Source organism: Rhinopithecus bieti, unplaced genomic scaffold (genome assembly GCF_001698545.2).
Source record: "Rhinopithecus bieti isolate Rb0 unplaced genomic scaffold, ASM169854v2 scaffold_12070, whole genome shotgun sequence".
Lineage (NCBI taxonomy): Eukaryota > Metazoa > Chordata > Mammalia > Primates > Cercopithecidae > Rhinopithecus > Rhinopithecus bieti.
Window position 1 is genome coordinate 1,704,825 of NW_016807449.1, and position 6,000 is coordinate 1,710,824.

Genomic DNA, 6,000 nt, shown 5'->3' on the forward strand with positions numbered 1-6,000 from the left:
GGGGCTTGAACGGTGCTAGTCTAATAGGCACTGCTCAAGCCCACGTTATTATAGCAGTGTCTAAAACAAAAATCCTGCCCAGCTAATTCACATTTTCAGGGTGGTTGGGGATGCCAGACACTAAAAAAGAAATGTTAAAGAATATTTACAGGTCTGCAATCCTTTGTCTATAACTTTAAAATCCAAAACGTTGTAAAACTGAAAGATCTTTTCTTTGTTTTGCAACTTACCTGGTAGCCCAATCTCACCTGGCTTTGAACTTGTTTGCTGGCAATACCCACTCTGAACTGATGTGTGACTATTTAGAATTTTTAAAGATTTTGTTGTGCAAATCATATACTTGCTTATGGAGAGTTGCCCCTGGATCTCGCCGGTGTTGTAATATAGGTTCTAAAATCCAAAAAAATTGACTGGGCATGGTGGCTCCTGCCTGTAATCGCAGCACTTTAGGAGACCAAGGCGGGCGGATCACCTGGGGTCAGGAGTTCGAGACCAGCCTGGCCAACATGGTGAAACCCCCGTCTCTACTAAAAATTAAAAAATTAGCCAGGCATGGTGACATGCACCTGTAATCCCAGCTACTCAGGAGACTGAGGCAGGGAGAATTGCTTGAATCCAGGAAGCGGAGGTTGCAAGTGAGCTGAGATTGTGCCACTGCACTGCAACCTCGGTGACATAGCAAAACTCTGTCCCAAAGGGAAAAAAATAATATATATTTTTTGCCCACCATCATGTAATACATGGCAGAAGCAAGATCCAAACCCAGGCAGATTATGTCCCAAGTTTATCCTCTTAACCCCTATACAGATCTGTTTCTAAGTGGCAGGTCTTTTTTAAAGACCATCCAGCTAGATAATTCTGGCCGTGAGCTTTGAGTCTCTGGCTAGATGTCTAGACTTGCCTGAAAGATGAATGTGTGTGACATAGCTGGGGACCCCCCTGCCTTCTTGGCACGTTTTCTTCTGCAAAGGAGACAATGATTTATTCACTCAGCAAACAGACCCAGCATTTGCTCTGTGTCAGGCCTGGGTGAGGCTCTGGACATACTATGGCAAACCAGACAGGGAAAAGTCCCTGCCATTATGAAGCTTACATTCTAGTAACTCAGAGTATGTCAGGTGGTGACGAGCACTGTGAAGAAAAATAAAGCAAGGTAAGGAGAATAAAACATGCTATTAGTAAAATTGTGTCCAGGGCCAGGCACAGTGGCTCGAGCCTGTAATCCCAGGACTTTGGGAGGCCGAGGCAGGGGGATCACCTGAGGTCAGGAGTTCAAGGCCAGCCTGGCCAACATGGTGAAACGCCATCTCTACTAAAAATACAAAATTAGCCAGGCGTGGTGGCACCTGTAATCCCAGCTACATGGGAGGCTGAGGCAGGAGAATCACTTGAACCCAGGAGGCAGAGGTTGCAGTAAGCCAGGATCGCACCATTGCACTCCAGCCTGGGCCAAAAGAGCGAAACTCCATCTCAAAAAAAAGAAAAGAAAAAACACAGTAAAATCGTGTCCAAGAAGATCTCTGAGAAGGTGACATTTGAACAGAGAGCTAAAGAAGGTGATGAGGAAGTGACGTGTGTGCACTCTTGCGCGGACAGTGTTCCAGGCAGATGGGAGAGCAGGTGCAAAGGTCTTGGGGAAGAAACGTTCTTGTCACAATCGGGGAGAAACACCGAAGTCAGTGTGGCTGACTCGGCGTGAGCAAGGGGAGATGGTGGGAGAGGCCAGAGAGGGAGCAGGGAAGTGGCAGATCACACAGGGGCTCCTGGGCCATGGTAGGAATTTTGGCATTGATTCTGTCTGAAATGAAATCCACCATATGGTTTTGAGTAGAGGAGGGACAGGGACTGACTTACATTTTTTTTAATGTGTTTGTTTATGAGACTGAGTCTCACTCTGTCGCCCAGGCTGGAGTGCAGCAGTGCGACCTTGGCTCACTGCAACCTCTGCCTCCCGGGTTCAGGCGACTCTCATGCCTCAGCCTCCCAAGTAACTGGGATTACAGGCACCTGTCACCACACCTGGCTGATGTGTGTGTGTATGTGTTTTTAGTAGAGACGGGGTTTCACCGTGGTGTCCAGGCTGGTCTGGAACTCCTGACCTCACGTGATCTGCCCACCTTGGCCTCCCAAAGTGCTATGATTACATGCGTGAGCCACCGTGTCCGACCCACCATATGGGCCAGGGCAGGAACAGGGGCAGGGTCTGATTTAGATTTTAAGTGGACCCCTCTAGCTACTGGGTTGAAAATCGATGTAGGGACAAGTGTAGAAGCCGGAAGTCTAGTTAGGAGGCTGCTATAGTAGCACAAGGGAAAGATGGTGGCCTAGACCAGGCTGGTGACGGTGTCAGAACCGGGGATGGCACATGGTTAAAAGACTCTCTTACCCTGATTCTACACCTAGCATCAGCTTCCAGATTTAAATCTACAAGAATGTTCTGACCTGCTGCCCCAAGATCCCAGTCCGGTTTTGCATTTTCGTTGTATAAACTGGCACCAGGTTAAGAACATGGGCTTTTAAGTTCTGGATTCCAGCTGCGTCCCCACTGTTTTCTAGGTGACTGGAGTCAGGTCTGGGGAAAGGAGAATTGTCACCCTTTGAGCATCATTTTGCAGGTTTCAAAGATGGGATGATCATCCCTACCTCATAGAATGGAGGGGAAGAGTAAACAAAATCATGTGTCTGGCTTGCCACTGAAGAGCTACGTGGCCCTGGGCAAGTCATTTTCTCCCTGAGCCTCTGCTTCTCATCTCCGCAAAGGGGAAATCATTCTTACCTTGAAAAGGGTGATTGGGAAGGTTCTGTAGATAATACCTCCCAAGAACTTAGCACAGTGATCTGCACATACTGAACTGTCATGAAATGAGAACCGTCTTAAGTGAGTGACTTAACCTCTCTGTGCAGCAGGGGACTCCCTGTTCTGGTTACTGTGTCTAGAGAACAAATTATCCCACATTTCACTGGTGTAGAACCGCCATTTCTTGTGCCCATGGAACCTGTGGGCCAGGAATTCAGAGTGAGCACAGCAGAGTGGCCTGTTTCTGCTCCCCAATGCCTGTGCCTTAGCAGGAAGATTTGAAGGCTGGGATTTAAGTGGTCTGAGGACTTGCCCACTCACCCAGCAGCTGATGCTGGCTGTTGGCCGGGGGCCTCAGTTCCTCTCCACCTGAGCCTCTCCAAGTGGTTTCTCTGCCTGGGCTACTTTACTTTAGGCTGCCTCATGCCATGGAAACTGGCTTCCGTGGGTGAGCATCCTGAGTGAGCCAGCCAGGTGCAAGTTGTTTTTTATGACCCAGACTTGGAAGTCTCATGGCCTTACTGCTGCCAGTCCTCTGTTGATAGGAGCAGTCACAGCTCTGCCCAGATCCAAAGGGGGAGGAACAGAGACCCTGACTCCTGGGAAGAGGGGTTACAAGGTTCCAAAGAGCACACAAGACCAGAAATATTGCTGTGACCTGCTTTGGAAAATACGAGTGCCACTCTCCTAAGAAGTGATAATTCTGGAACCGGCGTCCTGGGCTGTTGTATAGACTAAATACCGTAATGCATAGAAAGCTCTCTGCCTGGAGGACTCCTTCCCAGATATTGACAACTCACTCCCTGGTTTCCTTTGGGTCTCAGCTCAGATGCCTCCCTCTGGGTGAGTCCCTCCTTGGCTACCCTGTGTGAGTAGTGACCCATCAACCTCTGTGGCATCCTGTTTTCTTCTGTGGTACTTTGTTGTCCTCCATAGCACTTTCTCCATCTGACCTGTTCAGCGGTTCCTTGCTCATTTGTTTGTTAGCTTCTCTTCCCCTACCAGAACTTGAGCATCCTGAAGGCAGGGGCTGTGTTGTTTCCTTTGCTGCTATTTCCCCAGTGACTGGCATAAACAGGAAACTCGGTGAATAATTATCGAGTGAATGAATGAGTGAATAAACGAACGAATGGATTTGGCACATGCTGGTGACATGGCACCAGTGCTCAGTAAACATTAGCTATTATCTTCCCTTTCTATGTGAAAGCATGAGTCAGCCACTCCACTTTTGTTCACTTACAGGTCGCTGTCAAAATGGAGTTTCCAGCCCAGTAAATCCAAGGGCCAGACCGTGACCTCATAAAGGTATTATCCCTTGGGCATAGCCTCTCAAGGCCTTTTTCCTTTTTCCCACCAGCAGCTGGCTCCTGCTTGTCTCCTCTGGGTTGCTGCTGCCCAGCTTTACTCCCAGAAGGAAAGTTGTGGTGGGTATGGCAGGGCTCGCCTGCTTAGGCACTTGCTGCGTTCTGGAGGCATCCTTCCCGGAGGGCAGCCAGCATCTGGGGAAATTCTACGTAACATGAAGCCATTTAAAACCATCACAGATTTCTGCCAGGTGTGGAGGCTCACGCCTATAATTCCAGCACTTTGAGAGGCTGAGGCAGGTGGATCACTTGAGGTCAGGAATTCCAGACCATCCCGGTCAACATGGTGAAACCCCATCTGTACTAAAAATATAAAATTAGCTGGGTGTGGTGGCACATACCTGTATATAAAAATTAGCTAGGTGTGGTGGCGCGTACCTGTATATAAAAATTAGCCGGGTGTGGTGGCACTTACCTGTAGTCCCAGCTACTCAGGATGCTAAGGCAGGAGAATCGCTTGAACCTGGGAGGCAGAGGTTGTAGTGAGCCGAGACCGCGTCGCTACAGTCCAGCCTGGGCGACAACAGCAAAACTCCATCTCAAAAAAGAAAAAAAAATCAGCTGGGTGTGGTAGGGCACACCTGTAGTCCCAGCCACACAGGACACTGACAGGAAAATCTCTTGAACCTGGGAGACAGAGGTTGTAGTGAGCCAAGATCGTGCCACTGCACTCCAGCCTGGGTAACAGAGTGAAACTCTGTCTCAAAATAAATAAATAAATAAAACAAACTATCACAGATTTCTAAACAAACCCTTTGTTCACATAAGAAATCTAGGCATAGTGGCCCACACCTGTAATCCTAGCACTTTGGGAAGCCAAGGCAGAAAGATTGAGCTCAGGAGTTTGAGACCAGGGCAACATAGCAAGACACCATCTCGACAAAAAGTAAAAAAAAAAAAAAAGAGGCCATGTGCAGTGACTCAACCCTGTAATCCTAGCACTTTGGGAGGCCGAGACAGGCAGATCATGAGGTCAGGAGATCAAGACCATCCTGGCTAACACGGTGAAACACCGTCTCTACTAAAAAATACAAAAAAAAAAAAACTAGCCGGGCAAGGTGGCGGGCGCCTGTAGTCCCAGCTACTCGGGAGGCTGAGGCAGGAGAATGGCGTAAACCCGGGAGGCAGAGCTTGCAGGGAGCTGAGATCCGGCCACTGCACTCCAGCCTGGGCAACAGAGCGAGACTCCGTCTCAAAAAAAAAAAAAGCCATTCATGGTGGCACATGCCTGCAGTCCCAGATACTTGGGAGGCTGAGGTGAGAGGATGGCTTGAGCCCAAGAACTCAAGGCTGCAGTGAGCCACGATCACGCCATTGCACTCCAGCCTGAGTGACAGGGTGGGACCCCGTTACTAGGAAATAGAAAAGAAGTATAGCAGAGTCTGGCTGGCGAGGCTTCAGTAACAAGCGACTTCTAAATCTTAGTGGTTTCACACAATCACACATTACTTCTCGCTAATACAACTCTCCAGGCACCAGCCTCTATGCAGTTTAATGTATATATATATATAATATGTTATATATAATATGTTATTTAATATATGTATATAAATATGTATATAATATATATTTGCACTCCAAATATTGACACAGCCTGTCACTCAGGGTGGAGTGCAATGGCGCAATCATGGCTCACTGCAGCCTTGAGCTCTTGGGCACAAGCCATCCTCTCACCTCAGCCTCCCAAGTATCTGGGACTACAGGTATGTGCCACCATAACTGGCTATTTTTTCTTTTTTTTAAAGTATATATATATAAAAATATGTGTGTGTGTACATATCTATCTATCTATCTATCTATCTATCTATCTATCTATATATATATATATTTTTTTTTTTT

At 47.8% G+C, this 6,000-nt stretch overlaps 1 protein-coding gene across 8 annotated transcripts in view; it reads left to right on the forward strand.

Annotated features, from left to right (window-relative positions):
• Positions 1-6,000, forward strand: part of VRK3 (VRK serine/threonine kinase 3) — a 50,701-nt gene that overhangs the window by 1,190 nt on the left and 43,511 nt on the right. For 4 of the 8 annotated variants that reach the window (XM_017882114.1, XM_017882112.1, XM_017882117.1 and 1 more), the window contains exon 2: positions 4,040-4,102. The exons of the other annotated variants lie outside the window; for them this stretch is intronic. The gene's annotated coding sequence lies outside the window, so the exon portion shown is untranslated. The remainder of the gene's footprint in view (positions 1-4,039; positions 4,103-6,000) is intronic. 8 annotated transcript variants of the gene reach the window in all.